Source organism: Typopeltis vanoorti, chromosome 11 (genome assembly GCF_054136105.1).
Source record: "Typopeltis vanoorti isolate ZY-2024b chromosome 11, IOZ_Tvanoo_1.0, whole genome shotgun sequence".
Lineage (NCBI taxonomy): Eukaryota > Metazoa > Arthropoda > Arachnida > Uropygi > Thelyphonidae > Typopeltis > Typopeltis vanoorti.
In genome coordinates, this window is record NC_143559.1 from 18,105,700 (window position 1) to 18,127,836 (window position 22,137).

Sequence of the window (22,137 nt, forward strand, 5' to 3'; positions counted from 1 at the left end):
TAATTTCACCTTTCTTGCCATACTGGTCACCCTTCTTGCTTACTTTGTACTGCACAGGAGTATGCTGATTATCTTTTCCTTTATATTCTCTCCACATTTCTTTTTTTTTTTTCAGCTCTTGCTTTATATTGCTACTCATCCACTTCATCACCACTTGGCTTATCCTACTGACCTTGAGTATTCAGTCTTATAATGCTTTTCTCAAACAATCTCTGACCACTTCACACTGACTACTGACATAATTTCCCTGTAGCTTTTTAAACCATGCCACTGCTCCAAGATGCCTCCTAAGTCTGCCATGATTACCAGCTTTATAGTTCAACATAACCCTTTGACAAAATTCCAGATTTTTGGCAACCTCCCAGAACAAGACTGCATGTTTACTCTTCCCAATTGGAGGCAGAATGTACTTTGGTTATGAATATATCTTCTGATGCTATTACCAGATCCAACACTCTAACCTCTGGTCCCCTTTATAACCTGTCCTATTTCCTCTATCCTCTCTAAAAATACAATATCCTTTGCATTCTATCCTTGTAACTATATTATTTTCTGTTAGAGGTCTCATTGATGCATTTTTGGCTAAGTCAAGTTGACCAATGACGAAAACTCCTTTTTCTCATTCCTGATATTTCTGGCATTTGTGTACATACATTTCAACATCCCTTGTACCCACAATTATCCTTGTGTAATGTCATTACTAATCCAACTGAATCAGAACCTGAGAAATCGCATTTAACATCACATAATTATTCCACAATCCTCCATCTCCAGAGACTTGTGGAATAGGTGCCCCCCCTCAATGAGTCTTTGGACTCCCCAGAGGTGTCATGTAATAATAATACTAATCATTTCTGCACATTCCCATTTATTCTAGGACTGGCCAGACACATGATTGATTGCATCTCCTCTAGTTTCTCGCGTTTTGCACTTCCAATTCAGTGGCCAGTATGTGCTTAAGGCTAATTTAAAATTTTAAAAACTGAAACAAATTTAAAAGGATCTTCCTAGTAACATCTGTGACAGTATGATGAAGACTATCAGTGGTTTAATAATAATCACAGATTTATATGCTCTCTAGTCATATCTCACTCTTGGTGATGTGAAAATAAGCTCCCCAACTCACTTGGCCTGTTGTCTCTTCTTTCAGCAGTAAGTTCCTTTAGGTTGTCCATCCAACTATTTTGTAAGCTCCCCGACTCACTTGGCCTGTTGTCTCTTCTTTCAGCAGTAAGTTCCTTTATGTTGTCCATCCAACTATTTTGTAAGCTCCCCAACTCACTTGGCCTGTTGTCTCTTCTTTCAGCAGTAAGTTCCTTTATGTTGTCCATCCAACTAGTTTGCAGCCTTCCTCTCATTCTCATGCCCTCAACCTTCCTTTTTTCAAGCTTTCTTAAAAGTGATTCCAGACTTATTTAAAGCATAAGATAGTTTAAAAATCTGAGATATATTCATATAGCCATCTTTGAGTGATTATGCTCAATTCTAGACGTTTTTTCTGAGATCCAATAATTAAAAAATATCCCGTCTATGGTCCTTGTAAATTTACTGATGAATGTCACAGATCAAAAAACATGCAATCATATTGCATTATTCTTTGATTGATTGTGTTCCCTCTGTTAAATTAGATGATTTTTGAGATCATTGACATCCATCAATGTAAAGGAGCACATACACAGTTGTTCTGATTCTGTCATGAATGAGGTGAAGTTGGAGACCTTACAAACACGAATTCCTCTAAGCTAAAACCAAACATCTATGGATAACAGAACTTTGACACTGGAGAATATTGACAAACAAATGATAGTTATTCCATGCTCTCACAAATCCAGTATGGTAAAAAGATTTAATGGATCCATTAAATCAGATTGAAGTGATCTTATCTTATGCATTCAGTATGGAATTAGTGTTTCATTTCTTCCATTCATTTACTTTCTTCTTTTGTAATGTATGCTGCCAGACAGTTAAATGCAGACAAGCTGGCTATTATGTATTGGGACTTGGTACACCAATTTAAAATTGAACAACGTGGATAATAAATGTGAAGATGAGGGTTTGTAAATGGTTGGCTGCCTGTTAATTAAGCGTGTTTATTCAACAGTTTGTGTTTTGTAGCAAGGAAGTGTTTTAAAAATGAAAAATTCTGCACTATCATTAGGATGTTTTTAATCAGACTAAAAACAGATCTAGAGATCAAACCAACTCTTTTAAGCCATTTCACTAAGCAAGATTATGGTCTATAATAAATTTAGTTTAATCCTTTATCCAAGTGTTGGCAAACAAAGTGTGCACCTGAAAATATCTTCAGGACTGGGGTAAGGTAGTACAACACCGGGAAACTCGTAGCAAAGGTGGACCAAGCTAACATCACTCGTATCTCAGTATCTCCCATAATGCAAAACACATATCCTTGCAGATATGTATAATATTATGCATTAAGGGAAGGGCCACACCCAAACTAGTTTCGACCTTTATTGAGGTCTCTTCAGGGGGAACCAGGCCCAGAAGAGGAGATACCAGGCAGAAGCAATGGCGAGGTCATCTTTACCTATAGGAGTGGCCAAACGGTGTGCCACCTTTTTATTAAATTACTCTGGATTTAGAGTAAAAAAAAATCTGCTAACGCCTTTTTTTTATTCCTGTATATATAGGGAGGAGGCGAGGCCGTTTTTAGCCCTAACTTTTGGAGACTGAGTGGCCAGTTCAATCTCCACTAGTACCCAATCAGAGATAGTTGGCCCAAGGCTATTACTAATTAAACGACACGCAGTGAAGAGTGACGGCTCAACAAGTGCCGCCAACTCGTGGTCCGTAACCCTAACACTCGTATTTAATGTCTGAAATAATGTGGGTTCTACGGTCGATTTTCTTGAGTTTACGGGACGAAAAACCCGAGTTGCGGGAGAAAAAACCCGCTTGCCCATGCCAGAGATCGACTAACTCGGGAACCTGTCGAAAAAAAGGTTTAGAAAAATTTCCTCTAGTCACCGACTAGACTCAAAATCACAAACGCCACATCCACTGAACTACACAGGCTCTCAGATTTAGAGAAAGATGTTGAAAGTTTATTTTTCACTTGGTTAGACTATAATAAATTTAGTTTTTTAATCCTTTATCCAAGTGTGAGCAAACAAAGTTTGTGCCTGAAAATATCTTCAGGACTGGGGTAAAGTAGTACAACATCGGGAAACTCGTAGCAAAGGTGGACCAAGCTAAGTCTAACCAAGTGAAAAATACTTTCAAGGTTGTGGTCTAATACTCAGCAATGAAATTGATATACCACAAAAATATTTCTAAATTTTAACCCCTTAACATAAAAAGACGTCTGTGACACGTTCTTTTGTTTATTTCACTAAAATTGATTTCACTTATAAATACAACCGAATATAGACGCTAGACAATCTTGTGCCTCTTTCCTTTCAGCCGAGAAAAGTCGCCAACGGCGTGTATTGGCTATTTCGTTTGCACATATTCATCGTTATTTTTTAAATGATGAATTTGATCCAGCAAATCATCCTTGCCCAAAAAATTGGCAGAAAAACGACCGCTTTCTGATTTTTAATTGGTACATTAAGGGGTTAAACTTTAAGTTTTCGCTGCCTTATTTTCACTTTTTTTTGTCGTCAGTGTTTTCCACAGGGTATTAACAGTTCAACACCTTCAGGAATAATCGCTTGGTCTTCTCCAGAAGTTATCGACTTTTCTCTCTTTCATTTAGCATATCTATCATCACAACCTATATGCTCTACATCCACTTCTGTTTACAATTAACCATTCTGAGAGCTCAAATATTATCTTCTTTTCCAATCTCTTTTGAGTCTGATGGAATAAAATATCTTCAGCATTTCATGTTTCTGCCACATAGATGATTTCGGGTATGGTGTTGGTTTTGTAGATTTGTTTGAAATCATATTCGAAGCAACTAAGGCTAGTGCATTGCCTGTTAATTGGATTTTCTGCTTGTGACCAGTTGGAGCCTTTGTGGGAGACCAGCTATCTCCAGTACTGTAGATTTTTATTTAGGCTCTGTGTGTGCACAGATTCTAACATCAAAGCAATTCTAAAAGGGTAGCATGCATTATTCCCAGCTTATGCTTCTGAATTGCTTGGACTGATGATAGTATGGGCAGAGTGAACACAGAAATAATGTTGACATATAACGCTGCCTTTTCAGCTACAGTTATATTCGTTTAGTAGAAGTTCTTTGTTTTAGAAGCTCTGTAAAAGTTGAAAAGCTGTTACAAAGATCTCTTATTCTAGATGGATTCAAGCATACATCTTTCCAACCAAAGATCATCATCTCTGTCAAACTTTTCAAATGAAAATGAGTTATCTGGTGTATTGACCACAGAGATAGCTCCCCATCAGTTCCACTTATCCATATCTTGTTCTATATACTGTATAATTACCAAGCCATCAATTCCGATAACATGCCTCCATGGAGTCTGACGACTCATTTGCATGTTTACGTGCATTTAATGGCTGGATGTTTGTTTATTTATCCATTAAAATTTAAATGGAATAATCTTTATATCAATTATTTAGTGCTTTCCCTTTCTGTAAATTTTGTATCCATAGTATTTATTCATTCACTTATGGACATGAGTCAGCTTTTGAGAGGAAAAATCCTTATATAAATATTTGGCTGTGAATAGCAGTCTGTTGAGGACCAGACACAATCATAAGTTAAATCAAACTCTATAAAGAACTACAATATTTTGTATAATCAAAGTTCAAAAGGTTGCAGTAGGAAGAACATATTTATCATAGTGAAAATGCCAGCATTCTTGAGAAGTCTATACATAGCAAAAGGATGGTATCTATCCAAAAACAACATGGACAGATACCATCAGTCCAGATAGCAATATCATATTGCAAAGTCCATACTGAAGAAGTAAAATCGTAGACAGGGTTGGAGGCAACATACAGGAGACAAAGGCTTGACTTAGGCTATGTGGAAAATAGCATTCCCAGTGAAAAATTCCAATTCTATCTCTAAATGACAGTAATGATAGCAACACCGTTCCACGAGTGTAATAAGAATAATAATGTTATTCCACATAATAGTATTCCATAATTATTTACATTACCTTGATGGACCTGGTTTCACTCAAGATTTCTCCATGAGTGCATTTCATAAAGATGCCTCCAACGATCTCGAGCCTCTCTTCCATGTTCCATCTGTTATTGAAAAAGAGAGCCAAAAAGCTTCACTTTGGCAATGCAAAATTATTCAAATTAAGTGGATATTGAATCCAACATTATTTCATAGCCGAATATAGAAACGACAAGAGTTTCATGCCGAATATAGAGACTACAAGAGTTACGGCGGATACAAGCTTACGCCAACCCTTAATGATGGGCAACTCGTAGTAAAGGTGGAGCAAGCTCCGATCAGACCTTAGTATTTTCCCATAATGATACATACATCTCCTAGGTCCTAGGAGATGTATCATTGACTTCCCCCCATAATGTATAACATCATACATCTCCTAGATGTTTTACATTATGGGAAGATACTAAGGCCAGTGATCACAGCTTGCTCCTTTAGTACGAGTTGCCCGTCATTAAAGGTTGGCATACGCTTGTATCCACCGTAACTTTTATTTCATACATTATTTGTATGAAACTCTTGTAGTTTCTATATTCAGCTATGAAATAATGTTGGATTCAATATCCACTTAATTTGAATAATCCATATGTTATTCCTGAGTCTGGCTATGTGACCTACACATTTCATCTTGCTTTCATATACTGCAGTCACCACATCTTTTATTCCTGATCTTTCTTAGTTCCATGTTTCTAGCATGTTCCATTTTGCTGATGTTACAAATCCTATGTATATTGCATGCTGAGTTATCCTGAGAGTCTCTTCTTTTTTATTCGTGTTCCATGTTTCTGATCCATATGTAAGTGATGGAAGAATGTCACTATTAAAGTTTTTCCTTGGCAGAGATGTCAAGGTATGGATCAGTAAGTGTTTCTTTTAGTCTGTTGAATGATAACCATGCAGCTTTCTTTATGCTAGTTCTTCGGATAAATCGTTATTCGTTTTAATTGTTTGTCCTAAGTAATTGCAGGCATCGACTTTATCCATTTTGATCATGTAAAGCAGATGGAACTGACTGTTTAAAATTTAAGCCTTTCTCTATTTTTTTTTCAGGCTGGTTTTTGCCTGCACTGCTTCTCTTAGTTTTTATCCTGAAAGTTTTGTAGTCTTCTGGAATTCTTTTCCTTAGTAACTTAAAGATAATTTTGTATTCTAGAAAATTTCCTTCAGATTCTACATTACATTCTATAATAATGTTACCACTGAAAGAGACAAGGGGAATGTATATACCATGATACTTCTGGATTTTGCTGCCTTTTGACAGAATACAGCATGGAAGACTGTTGCATAAATTGGAGAATATGAGATAGGATTATAAAATATTAGCATGGATAAGAGAATGGCTGACTGACATATCAAAAAGTGGTATATGGGGGATGTGAGTGCAAAATTTAAGGTAACTAGTGGTGTATCACTAGGATCAGTCTTTGGTCCACTGTTACTCAATCTGTACATTAATGATATTGGGAAGGAGTTGACAGGCAACATACAGCTATTTGCTGATGATGATGCAAAGATACGTAGGGTAATCGGGAATGCAGCTGATTTGCAGCACTTACAGAATCATTTGAACAGGATGGAATTGTGAGCATGTGGAAAAATGGATATCAATTCAATGTCAGTAAATGTAAAGTCATGCACTTTGGCATGATTAGATATCCAATGTCACATTATATTGGTGGGATTATTGCTAGAAGAAACTGACTAGGCTAGGGATCTTGGAGATAGGAAGTTGAAGTTCAGGGACCATGTAGCAAAGACTGCAGGTGCAACTCAAAAGATAACTGTAATGCTGAAATGAACTTTCACATGTAAACATAAGGATGACATTTGCCTCTTTACAAGGAATTGACAAGACTTGGACTATTGTGTGCAGGTCTGGTCTCCTGGTTCATGTTGTGATTCTGATACAGCAAAGGGAATGCAAAGGAGAGTATTAATCCTGTGGAGGTCATGGCTGATCTGACAGATACAAATTGTTTCATATAAATATTCTTACACATATCCGATGTATAGCTTGGAGATCATGACTAGCTGCACACGAGTGATATTCCACACTGTTTATGCAGTCAGTTTTGGTTTAACACGTGTTAAGTAAAGGCGCGTGATATTTGATAGTGAAAAATATCTGAGATACCGTGAACTCCAATGTAAGTTTAGTATTGGTTTTAGTTTATTATTATTACATACTAAGATGTGCTAAATTATTACTACTAAAATGCATATTTTAGCACATTTTAGAAAAAATTGCAGAGACCTACGCTGCAATTTTTTCGACCGCACCTGGAATTTGTCAGTTTGGAGTGCTCAACATTTAGTATTGACAAAAAAAAAAAAAAAAAATGCTTATTTAAAATTGCCAAGGGGCAATTTTAAATTAGCATTTTTCTCTCTTGCGCATTAATTTTGGGAACTACTATATTTTCCAACTGTCACCCTGACTACATTACCCACACAACACTTTATCCTGAGCAACAGTCCTGCCATTATGAGAAGGCTGATTTCATGGCTTTATATGGGAGGATTGATTTGGTCTACTCTCCCAGTTTGTCTTAGGAGGGTGTATTTGTGTGCATGAACTGAAATGGTCACTACTCACCCATCTTGACCTAATAGGAACTTAAACTTCTGCCAGTATAATTCTCTGGGTAACTATAACACAAACTCTCTCCATGCTAAAGTGTCAGCCTACTAGAAAGGATAGTTTCTATATGATAAAAACTCATGGCATAGGCATTGGTCACATTCATTGGCATATTTATCAATAGAATATTCCAAGAACATTAAAACACAGTTTAAATTTACGAAATAAAACTTTAGAAAAATATTCCTAGAGCAAAAGTACAGTATTTTTTAATCATATGATGAAAGTGCTTTCTTTTTTAAAACTGTATTTGAGATTGTAGCAATACTTCTAAATCACTTTTATCAGGTGAACTCATATAAAGTACTTTACAGAACATCTCAAGTACTGGATTATACATATAAAGGTGTTTGCTTCCCTTCACTCAATCAGTCTACCAACCCAGTGAAAAGAAGCAGAAATTCTTGGAATCCAAACAAGGATGGAAAGTTTAAAGTCGTATAATTTTAAAACTTATTTCCCCAAACTTCTGAAAAACATTTTATTCACATGACCTGTAATTTTGACTGAGAAACTGCACCACTTAAAGATTATGATAAAACAAGCAAATACTCCCAAAGTAGATCAGATAAAGTTATGAAAACGGAATAACCCATATGGGGAAATATTCCACATTTTTTAATATTCTGTATCAAAAGAGTGGGGAAATAATATTCCTAGTATTTTGATATTAAATATTCTACACAGGGTTATTTCCTCATGGTGAAATATTCCATGTTGGTTAAATGGGATATATTTCTATATGAAAAAAATACCAATTATTCATATTTTATTTTCCTCATAGTGCTTTAATCTGGAATAATGTTGAATGTTTTTGTAAGATTTACATGCATATACAGTGGAGTCTCTTTTTATGCGGTAGATACGTTCCACAGAAAAAAGCATATAAAAAATCTTTTTTTACATTGAAAAATTAAGGATATGTTCCATAATTTTCTAAAACCGAAGCAATGAATTAAAATAAACCTAAAATTGCATAAAAAGGTTATAAAATTCAATAAGAAAAAACCTAAAAAAGCAAATGCGAAAACTTGTAATGACTACAGAATGATCAGCCTAATGAGTCATGTTCTCAAAATGTTCCTGAAAATAATTCAAAAAAGAATACACAGAAAATGTGAAGTCACCATCAGTGATACCCAGTTCGGCTTTAGAAACTGTTTGGGAACAAGAGAGGCTCCTTTTTGTTCTCAAATCTTATTCCAAAAATGTATTGATCAAAACAAGAAAGTATTCATTTGCTTCATTGACTTTGAAAAAGCATTTAATAAAGTCCAACATACTAAAATGATTACACTATTAAAGAGAATTGGATTAGATGGCAAAGACATCAGGATCATTCAAAACTTATATTGGAACCAAAAGGCATCTGTTCAAGTCGATGACATTATTACAGGCCCCATTAACATCAAACGAGTTAGGCAAGGATGTGTCTTGTTCACCTCTTCTTTTTAACATATACTCAGAAGCCATATTTCAAAAAATCTTAAAAGGAAGAGAGGAAAGCATTAATGTAAATGGTGAAATCATCAGTAACATCCGATATGCTGATGACACAGCTCGCCTGGCTGACAATATTCAGTATCTTTAAAATCTTCTGGAACTAGTGAATGAAGAGAGTGAAAAAAATGGGATTAAAAATAAATATCACCAAAACTAAATTCATGGTCATAAACAAGAAACCAATTCTTAATTCATCACTTTCTTTAAATGGGAAACGAATAGAAGGAGTGACAAAGTTTAAATATCTCGGATGCTGGTTAAATGAAGAATGCAATCCAGAAATGGAAATAAAAGTTATTATTATTATTATTATTATTACCACGAGCTACTCCAGGAGTCCTTAGACTCATCGAGGGAGGCCCTAAACATCATGTTCACACAGCTGTTCAACATTCTCACAGTATCTATCATACCTTGCCTTGAACTCGCTCACTGTCATAGCACCCACAACAGACTCTGGCAGCTTATTCCACTCATTTACCACTCTAAAAGTAAAGAACCCAGCTCTAACACCCCTGCTAACCACGCTCTTGCCCAGCTTCCATGGGTGTCCCCTAGTTCTCCCACCACCAGTCCTGATCTCAAAAATATCATCTGAATTAATCCTATAGAATCCTTTTAGCAATTTGAATGTCTCAATCATATCTCCCCTTTTTCGCCTATCAACTAGTTTCTGCAACCCGCAAATCTTCAACCTGTTCTCATATGGTGCATTCCATAGACCTGCTATCATCTTAGTCACTCGCCTCTGTATCCTCTCAACCTCCTCCCCATCAAGAAGGAACCGAGGTGACCAAATCTGGGCACAGTAGTCGAGATGAGGTCTTATCAGGGCTCGGTACAGAGGTACAATAACTTGTTTTTCTCTGCTCGTCAAGGTATTTTTCAACAACCAAGTGAGTTGATGAGCTGATTTAGCTACTTTCGCAATGTGCCCCCTAAACTTCATCTCCCTATCCACCAACACTCCCAAGTCCCTGGCCTCATCAATCTCTTGGAGTACAGTTCCACCAATGTGGTATACTGCTGCTAATCTTTTCACTCCGAAATGCATAACCTTACATTTTGTCACATTAAATTGACATCCATTCTCCTTAGTCCAGAACTCCAATCTATCTAAGTCATCTTGCAAGACTTTGACATCTTCTGCATTCACTATCGCTCTACCCAACTTTGCATCATCAGCGAACAAATGAACTGTCCCACTTAGACCATTCCCTATATCGTTAATGAACAGATTAAACAGCAGTGGTCCAAGAACAGAACCCTGTGGCACACCACTAGTCACAGGCCGTTTTTTGGACTCTACTCCTGAATAAACTACTCTTTGATATCTCTCCATCAACCACCCAGCTATCCATCTCACCAACCCTATATCCATTCCCATATGTTGTAGTTTACGGATTAGAATTCCATGTGGTATCCTGTCAAACGCCTTTGCCAGGTCCAGCAGTATCACTGTAAACCCATTTCCCTTATCCAGTTCAGCCGTCACCCTGTTATAAAACTTGAGCAAGTTACTGAGGCATGATCTACCCTTCACAAAGCCATGCTGTCCTCTGTACAGTATCTCATTTACATCAATCCATTCCTGTATTTTTCCCTTGACTACTTTCTCCAAGACCTTGACAACAACTCCTGATATGCTGATCGGTCGGTAATTTGCAACCATAGTCTTGGATCCTCCTTTATGCAGTGGAACTATTTTCCCCTCTTTCCACGCCTTCGGGACTAAGCCAGACCTGAGACTCAGATTAAACAACATGGTCAAGGGCACTGATAATTCATTAGCCGCTTCATGCAAGACCCGTGCCGGTATACCATCCAATCCCACAGATGTATTCACATTAAGGTTCTGTAATAGACTATTCACCTCCACTTCATGCATCACAATTCCCATATAAACTAATGGTTCCTTCATTTTTTCAACGTCACCACCTGGATGATATACTTTTGCAAAGTGCGCGCTCAGTAACTCCACTATATCGACTGGTTCAGTGAACTCTTTACCATCGTCATTCCTTAAAATCATTTTGCCATGTACAGTTTTTCTCTTGCTTGCAGCATATTGAAAGAACTGTTTGGGATTCTCTTTTGCTTGCATAGCTAGTTTCCTTTCATAATCGGCTTTTGCTGTTTTTACCACACTCGTTACCCTTCTAGCCTGTACTTTATACCGTTCGTGTGCCTGCAGGTCACCCCTTTCTTTAAATTCCCTCCATAGTTGTTTCTTTTTTTGCAGCTCAAGCTTAATGGTGTTATTCATCCATTTAACCCCTCCTAGTTTCACTATTCGGACCTTAGGTATACAATCAGTCATAACCTCTTGTAAATGCTCTTTGATCACTTCCCATGCTCTATCGACGTCCAGCCCTTGCAGTTGTACATGCCATGGCACTGATCCAAGCAATCTCCTAAGCTTGTCATACTTGCCAGCATGGTAATTCCACATATACCCTGTCTTAATCACAAATTTCACACCTTTAGCCACCTCCCAGGTCAAGACCTTATGATCACTCTCACCAATAGGTGGCAACATGGTCATATTCATTACAGTCAAATTCTCAGATACTATTACCAGGTCAAGCACTCTCACACCCCTAGTATTTTCAGTTACATGCTGTTTCAGATAGTTATCCCTTAATAATTGAATAAAATCCATTTCCTTCCTCACATGTGTCCTCTCCTCCTTCCAATCAATGTTACCATAGTTGAAATCCCCCATAATAATTACCCTCCTTCCACTCATTTCATCAATTTGTTTATGCATACCATCTCCACCATCTATTCCATCACCTGGTCTATAGCAGCACCCAACTGTATATTTTATTCTGCCAGTATCAATCTCACACCAAATAGCCTCAAATGAGCTCCTTTCACTATCCTGCAATACTTCAATTCTCCTTGGCTGCAGTTCATCAGCTATCATCAATAACACCCCTCCCCCAATTTTATTCTCTCTGTCCCTCCTAAACATACTATAACCTACACATTCTATCCCACTAACTATATCATCTTTCGTCAGCCATATTTCACTAATACCAATAACCTGTGGCCAGGAAGAGCCAATCAAGGCCAAAAATTCTTCCTTCTTGTTCCTAATACTCCTGGCATTAGTATACATGAATTGCAGTGTTCCCTTTGTCCCACCCCTATCTTGATGCGTTATTCTAAATATCCCATTCCCATTTTTTGTCCTTATTGCTGGCTCAGGTACATTATATACATTTTTACACTCAACTGTCTCACTGATGTCTGGATATCCACTTCCCCCCCTCCTTGGTAGTTCTAGTTTCCCTGGTTCTGCACATCCATTTTCACTTCATTCAGCAACACTTTTTCCAGTCTCCGCACACCAAGTCCATTCAAATGCAGTCCATCCATCTTATATAAGTCCTTTCGCCCATCAAACTCATTCCACACGTCCACAAATTCCACACCACACCGTCCGCATAACCTGCGCATAATATCATTTGCGATTATGGCCCTCCTTCTAAACTCCTCTCTGTCATACCGCGGTAACAGACTCACCATTCTAACTCTGTCACTCTTTTCTTTCGCTACCTTTAACAATACTTTCAAGTCCTCTCTCATAAAAAATTTATCACCTTTCAATTCATTCGTACCAGCCACAATTGTTATTTCTTTCACCCTCTGTTTTTGCACTCTAATGCTCTCACTTACATCCTTAAATTTCGCACCCGGCAAGTACGATTTAGTTACACTCCCATCTATTACTCCTCTTAATAACGAGTCACCATACAATACTCTCTCCTTCATTTCGGAAACTCGCCCACGCTGTTTATTTCCTTTAGCCGAATCACTCTGGAAAGAGTTTTGCAGGTGCTCTAATTGCCGCTGCGCATCTTGTATCACTGCGCGCAGCCTAGCGATCTCACTTCCTACAAATAATTCCTCATTTTTTTTATCATTCAAACCATTTTCTCTTTCTGTATAATTGCTCTCACTCTTTCTTAGATCACAGCTCACATTGCCATCTTGTACACCGCAATTCCCTATCGAGCCACTATTTTCACTTGCATTCTGGCTTTCTTCGACCATAACTGTCTCACTACCTGACACATACTTCGACTCCTCACTTTGCATACACTTTCTACACATTCTCCCACCACTATCACTTTCAACCCATACTCCAGACTCATTCGGGAATGCATACATTCCACACACATCACAACGGACAAACTCTCTCACACTACAGTTTTTGAACAATGGCGTCGTATTTTTGGACGCCATTATCTTACGTCGCATTGGCGCCATATTCAAATATATGAAACGTATCGTTAAAGACTAAATTAATTTACGGAATTTACACCAAAATCACACAGACACAACAAGCTACCAAATTTAGACAATATTACGTTATGATTTTTAACATTTATTCTAATTTCCATTCAAAATTGTACTTAGCTTTCGGGAGCTCCCTGAAAATACCAAGTTAGAATTGAAATTGCAAGAAAAGATTTTCTCCTGATGAAATCAACTGTGCAACTGCAACTTAAACTTAGCGCACGCATGGTTAAATGCTATGTATGGTCTATACTGCTGTACAGTGCAGAAACTTGGACCTTGAAGACAACATCAATAAAAAAACTTGAAGCCTTTGAGATGTGATTATACAGAAAAATGTTAAAAATCCCATGGACAGCAAAAACGTCCAATCAGGAAGTACTGGAACAAATGGGAAAAATCACTTGAACTTCTAGATACCAATAAAAAGAATGAAAACTGCATATCTTGGTCACCTACTTCATAATGAAAAATATAAAATACTTCAATTGCTTATAAAGGGGAAGATAAATAGAAGAAGAAAATCTTGGCTGGTAGACAGTGGACTGGCATGAACTCTGAGGGACTGTTTAGAGTAGTTGAGGAGTTTTTAATCAACCAGCATTTCCTGTAACATGTGAGTTTGTAATCAATCTGTTGTTTTTTCTTTGGTTTTCCAAAATAGAGAAATAAATATTTTATTCCAATATATTTTTTTGTTGTATTAAAATAATTAAAAGTGATAAATAAATTTTTAAATTTTTACACAAAGTTTTTAGTTGTTTATTTGTGCATAATCAGATATCAGGTTGTGGGAACGTGATCTATATAAGAGAGTAGATCTTTTTATAGAAAAGTAGCTCGCGTAGTAATAAAGGTTGAACACCACTGCACTATGGGAATGGCCACTACCCAGACCGATTTCAACCTTTATTGAGATTTCATCAGCGGGAGCCAAACCCAGAAGTGATACAAAGGTTGAAGTAACGCAAAAGTCATATTTCCATATACAAGTAGTCAACAGGTGTCACTACCTTATTACTAAAATACTCAGGATTAGAGATAGATATTTAGTTTTTATTAAATTAAATAAATTAAAGATGCAAAGAAATTATATTACTGATGTGAAGTCATTAGCCTCTATATACAAGGAGCCCAGTCGTGAGCTTGCTTCATTTACTTACACTTGGATAAAGGATTAAACCAAAAATATAATTTCTTGGCATGTTTAATTTATAGTATAACCAAGTTAAAAAAAAAAAAAAAAAAACTTTCAAAGTTATGTAAAATCGCTATGCTAAATTAATGTTATTATTCCCTAAGGAAAATTTAGTCACTGAGGTGTGTCCTTTCCCCATTGAAGAATCACATGAAAACGTGTTTAGATTGGGTGTAAATCTTGGAGCTCTCCAGATATCACTTTATTCCATACAATGTTTCCTTATAGGGATAGGGGATATTTCTCCATATCCCCAAAGGTCTATACGGAAATATTCTCTTATGTATCCCATAGTATACATACGAGAAAAAGGTTATGCAAATATCTCCCAGTATGTGTAGGTTTTCTATAAACAGAAAAGATAATGAACCATCAGGAAGGTGTGTGATTAGTGTATCTAGGAAGAACAGGCAGACAGTCATTAACTTCTTGTTCCATTGTGAAGTGGATTTGAGTGTTGGCTATTTACATACACTAAAAATGCATATAATTTGTCTGTACCATGTGGCTGAATATCAAACACATCATCCCTGTAGCACAGTTAAACCACTACTTTGAGAGTATCTGTATTCATTGCTTGGATTTTAAGTGTTCCATGTAAAAACTGGCTAAAGAGTAGAAAGGGGGGAGGAGGAGGACCATACCTGTTTCCCATCTAGTTGTGTGTATATTTTCCCTTTCCATGGAAAATAACTATGTACCGTAAATTTGAGTAATTCGAATATGTCTGGAGAGGAAATGTAACTAACTCAAGGGTCTCAATCAATAGTGCATTAGTAATAGCAGAGGAATATCAACATTAATCGTTATGTCTGAAGTTTTAAAAATAAATTCTTTTAAAGTACTTTTTAGGTGAACAGAATTTTTTAACAAAAGTGGAAGAATTATGTGGGGGAGAGGACTAGTAAATTAGCCAAATGTTTAAGAAGTTTGTATGTAGGACGACTATTTATACAATCCACAATTAGGAATTGGGATTATTATTATTATTCAGGCCCCTCCATGGATTCAAAAGACTCATCGTGGGAGGTCCTTCCTAAGAAGATAAAGTCTGTCAAGACTCATCGAGGGGAGGTTCCCCATAAGAAACACAAAGTCTATCATACCACTCCTTAAACTCATTGACCGTTCTTGCTCTCACCACTCCATCAGGCAATGCATTCCACGGTTCAATCACCCTCCATGCAAAGAAACTACTCCTCACCCTCTTGCTCACAGTTTCCTTTCGTAACTTCCAGGGATCTCTTGTCATCACTCCCTCCCGCTGTTCAACCAATCGAAAGAACTCCCCAGTGTCAACCCTGTAACCACCTCTCCTTCTTCTATCCACCAAACTCTGCAGTCCACATTCCCTCAGCCAAACCTCATAACCAAAATTGTACAGTCCTGAAACCATCTTTGTCATCTGTCTCTGTACCCTTTCCACAGTTAATTTATCTCTTTCAAAACTGGGAATTAGTTTACGGAATTAACAATGCATATAAAGTATATTAATTAAAGGTAACTTTAATGAATAACTTCTATATTTCGGCAACATCACGTTGCCATCTTCAGGAACATAAGGATATGGTATGTGCTAATTAATTAGCCTGCCAGAGGGCCCATTAGGACTTTAGGAACAATATTAGTTTCTTGCTTTCTTCCTCATTTGCTTTTGTTAGTGCCTGCGTGCACACACCATATGTTTATGTTCCTGAAGATGGCAACGTGACGTTGCCGAAATATAGAAGTTATTCATTAAAGTTACCTTTAATTAATATACTTTATATGTGTTGTTAATTCCGTAAACTAATTCCCAGTTATGTATGACCAACGTATAAGCCTTGCTACTAGAATTATCTCTTCCAAATCCTTGGGACCAAATCTGAGAACAATAGTCTAAGTGTGGTCTGATCAGAGACTTATACAACAGAATGATAGCCCTTTTATCTCTGCAGGTCAGTGTCCTTCTCATAATTGCAGCAATCCTCTGTGTTACCTTCACCACCTTTGCAATATGTCCCCTAAATTTCAGGTTTCTATCAATCATCAACCCCAGATCTCTTGTCTCCCCCTACTTCCTGAAGTATAACTCCTCCCATAGAGTATGCAGCATCCCATCGATGTTTCTCAAGACCTTACATTTTGCTGCATTAAACTGACACCACATTCATTTGCCCATCTATCTAGCTTATTCAAATCCTCTTGCAGGGCTACCACATCTGCACTATTACTAATAATCCTTCCCAGCTTCGCATCATCTGCAAACAACTGAATATCCACTGGCAATGTCATTGATATAAAGGTTAAACAATATAGGTCCCAGTACTGATCCCTGTGAGACCCCACTTGTAACCCTCTGCCTCCTTGAAACTACCCCACCATACCAACTCTCTGATACCTATCGGACAGCCAATCCTGAATACAGTTGACCAATCTGACATCCAGACCCATGTGCTGCAACTTAAATATCAGCTTATCATGATGCACCCTGTCAAATGCCTTCGCTAAGTCTAAGAAAATTGCAGTATATGCCTTTCCCTCAACTAATGTTCTCGTAACTTTATTATAAAAGGCTAGCATATTGCTAAAACAAGAGCGCCCATTCACAAATCCATGTTGACTCTCACAAATAACATTACCCTCATCTGCCCAATGCTGTATACGGTCCCTCACTACTTTCTCCAAGATCTTAACAACTACTGATGACACACAAACTGGCCTATAATTAGACACTTCCAGTCTGCTACCACCCTTATGTAATGGCACTATCTTATCTTCCTTCCATTCCCTGGGCACCTTTGCCGAAGCCAGACTTTCACTGAAAAGCCAGGTTAAAGGCACTGTCAGTTCCCTAGCACATTCTCTCAAAACTCGTAGTGAAATACCATCCAGTCCCAAAGCTTTACTGACATCCAGAGTACTCAGTATCTGAAACACACTCTCCTCCTGTACCTCTAAACCTCGAACCTGCCCTATCCCTCTAGCATTAAAACTGACTCCTGTAGGATGAAATACTCCAATAAATCTTTGAACAATTCCACTATGTCCTCTGCATCAGTCACTCTATTCCCATTTTTATCCCACAATATCATTCTTCCACAGTCATTTCTCCTCTTACTGGCCACATAGCTAAAAAATTCCCTAGGATTGTCTTTGAATCTTAGGGCCAATCTCCACTCTTATTCCAGTTTCGCTTTCCTTAACACACTAGTCACTCTTCTGGCCTGTGTCTCTTATATTCTTCATGCATCTTCTCTTCACCTGTCTCCTTATATCTCTTCCATAGCCTCTTTTTCGCATGCAATTCTGTTTAATATTGTTTGTCATCCACTTTACTCCAAATTGTGTCTTCTTCCTCACTCATGGTATACACACTTACCATTGCTGCTAACAAATATTCTTTCACAATTTCCCATGCACTTAATGATATCCCGGCCTTCCAATTCCTCCCTCCATCAAACTTCCCGAAGTTGACGTCTAAGACTATTATAATCACCTGCTTTATAATTCCACATAAGTTCCAGTCTCTTTGATACTCCTGCATGTCTATTCATTTTCCAAGTCAAAACCATATGGTCACTCTCTCCAACTGGTGGGAGAGATGTCATCTCAGTTATTATCAACTCTTCTGATGCTATAACCAAATCCAAAACTCTTGAACCTCTTGTTCCCTTTGTTACATGTTGCCTAAGGCATTTGTCCCTCAAGAATTCTATAAATTCCATTCCCCTATTGCTACATGCATCTTCCTCTCTCCAATTTATACTACTTGAGTTAAAATCTCCCATAACAATCATTCTTCTTGCACTTGCCAAACTTAACTGTCTAAACATCTCCTGGTCCCCATCCTCTGTGGGATGCATGTTGTTTGTGAATTTTTCATGCTGCATATATTCTAGGTGTTTTTACATGAAAAGGTTCAAGTTTGTTAACAGTTTCTTTACACCAAAAAGTGACATTCTTCAGTAAATTACAAACTTTATTCTTTTGTACATTAGTAGGATAACATTCTATGATTTCATTCATGTTTAGTGATCTTGTAAAAGAATGTGCATTTTGTTTTCATATTCTGTTTGATTCATGGTTGCAGTTGAATTACCTTTGTCTGCTTTGGTTATTATCACCATATTTTTATTACTGTATAACTCTTTTAAGGCACTGTTTTTTTTTTTTTTTTCCCATACTGCTTCTGGGAACAGAGAGCTCTGGAAGCTAGTGACTATCTGCCTTTTCTAGGTACACTAGTCACACACCTTCCTGATGGTTCATTATTTTTTTTCTTTTTGTGGACATATCTCCCAGTATGAGTAAGTTTTCTACAAACAGAAAAAAATAATAAACAGCTCTACATACAAACTTCCTAAACATTTGGCTAATTTACTAGTCCCCTCCCACACATGATTCTTCCTGTGTGGGAGGGGACTTCCTCTTTTGTTAAAAATTCTGTTCACCTAAAAGTACTTTAAAAGAATTTATTTTAAAAATACTTCAGACATAACGATTAATGTTGATATTCCTCTGTTATCACAGAACCAAAGCTATCTGTTCTAATAATGATGCTCTTACCACTGAACTCACTTGTATCACACTTTTTTTTAGCCACTGGCTATAACCCCCCCCCAACCAAAAAAAAAAAAAAATACTAAATGATCCCCAGAAATCCCCTTCATTGCATAATATGCAAAAACTCTAACCATCCCATACATTCAGGGCACATTCAAAAAGATATCCAGAGTACTTAATAAATATAGCTCCTCACCACCATATATCCAATTGGCAACTCTCATCTGTTAACTTAAGGCACACTGTATCCTTCATCACATCCAGGAGTGTATGAAGTGCTTTGTACTTGTGACCTGGCTTACTACGGACAGACAGGAAGAATTGGTGACATCCATTTGGAGAATATAAAAAATACGTTCAGCACTTTTGTTATGGCAAGTCAGGACTTGCAGACCATGACTTGGATATCCTTTCACACAGCATCAAATGGAAGAAAACATAAGTGCTACATAGCATTAGAAGTCACTGTTTTTAGAATCATTAACAGCAGCTTTAAAACATTCCCCAAATCTCAAAAAGTATGGCTGTATCAATTTATCAAAAATCTAGGAGACAGTCAACTTAACATCAAATTAATACTTGTTTTCTCTCTCTTTATCCAATAACAGATTGTGCCAATTAGGACTTTAGTTCCTCATGTTGTCCATTATAATTTTTTAAACTGGTTCAACTATTAACTTAATTATTGCAGTCTGTGTACTGTGACACTGTTTTTGTGCTCTGAAGATGCTGGGTGTAAGAAAAATATCAGCAAAGAAGTCATATAAATATTAATTATTTTCTTATTATTCTTGTGTTGTGAATTAATACCATTAAATAAATTAACATGAACTATCAACATATAAGCCTCTCTACCCATTTATGAATACAAATTAACAATTAGCAATAAATAAAAAAAAAGTCCTGGCTTCTGTGGTTAGCAATAACAGAAACCAAAAATGCCTAAGAAAATTTCAAGACTGGCAAGCAATGGAGGACAAAGGTTTGATTCCACCATAAAATCGAAACACTGATAGGACTTTAATAGAAATGATGTGAAGTTCAACACCATTCCATTTTTTTAAAGAAATTATGTAAAAATAAACACAAATGTAAATTACGCTTTAATAATGATAATAAACAAATCTCTTATAAAGAGAACTATCCACTACATTTCAATAATAAAAAATTTCAGTGTTAAATTGGTAAAAAAAAAACAGATATCATCCCTTCCTGCTTGTGAATATAATGAAAAACAAAGTTTGTATAATCTGTGAAACTATAGATGCATCAATCTGTAAAACTTTAGATGCATTAGTTTTTGCGAAAGATCAACTAGCATCACTGTTCCTTTTTTGTGGGTGTACTGTAACTAGGCAAACAATTAGCAAATTCAAAAAACTATAACTCAAAGGCATAGAAAGGCTTATGCGTGTTGGCAGTACATGTCAATTTATTTTCATGGCACTCATTACAACACAGAATGTTTGCATTTAATAATAAAAAAAATCAGCTAACACAGTTTCACATTCAATTAAAAAAAAAAAAAAATCATATGCATCTTATATGCAATCTGTTAGTGCAACATCGACCAATAGTGTCATGTGCAATGTGTAAACAGACATATTGAAAACAAAAATAAATCTAATTAAAAAATATGAATAAAGTTGATGGGCTTAAAAAAAAAAATAAATAAATGCATGTTCTATTTAATATTGATTCTATGGAATTACATCTCATGGTTTCAGTGTTCTACTATGAAGTACATACTTGTCATTAATAAGTACCATCAAATTTCACTCATCTAGGGCAAAAAAATTCTGTACAGCCTGAAAAGATGTGACTGAGAATTTTTTAAACGGATTAAAAAAAAAACAGTAATAAGGATACAAACAATATCACGATGCGGAGACATCCGTTGTACAAGAAAGTTATAACTGTATAAAGTATAAAACTGTAGTAATCCTGCTCATAATGATGTTTAGAGAAGGAAACACACCTAAGTTAACTAATATCTGTAATTTATTACCTAAATAAATAAATTATTAAACCACTATTTCACCTTAGTCACCAAGACATCCAATCTTCAAGTGCATGAAAATATGCACACTGGCACAAAAGCAGAAAACCAACTGTGTGCAAAAAAAAGATGGGATCCTCCTAAATTCCTAACTGGTGAACTCTAAGAGCACAGTAATAGGATTTTGCTCATTCAGTTGAAGGTTACAAAGAGGAAGATCTCTGAAATATTTGGTAACATGAAACAACCATATTAGGGAGACTGTTCTCTCAAAACCTTCAAATGAACAAGGAAGATCCAATTCCATCAGCTTGCCCTTATAAGGCACCTGTTAGGACTTTTGAGATCCTGCCTTTTTGTAACTCAGTCTATGTTGGTCTTCTTACTGGTGTCTTCATGCAGGTGTATAGCATACCTTTTGGCCCATGAAGATGTCTCAGTAACCAGGGCAAAATAGTTGTTTAATAATTTAACAACAAACTAAAGTTAGGTAATTAATTATTATACTTAGACTTGTGTTTCCTTCTCTAAACATGAGTGATAATTATCTAAGTATCCATACCACAGTCATGAATGATGGTTTGTACTATTATTACAAAACTGTATGTCTCAATCATTGAAGATTATGGACTTGGTATCCATAATACTTCAGATAAACACAGCTTTTGATGAAATGGCAATGCCATAATGCATCTACTGTATCAAGCTGTACTGCAAAAATATTTGTATTCAGCAAACTCCTAAAAAAGTCTGTGATATATTGTTATTCCAGTCCTCCTGCATCGCCAGAAGATGTGATAAAAGAATGCACTACTAACTTTACATATGAA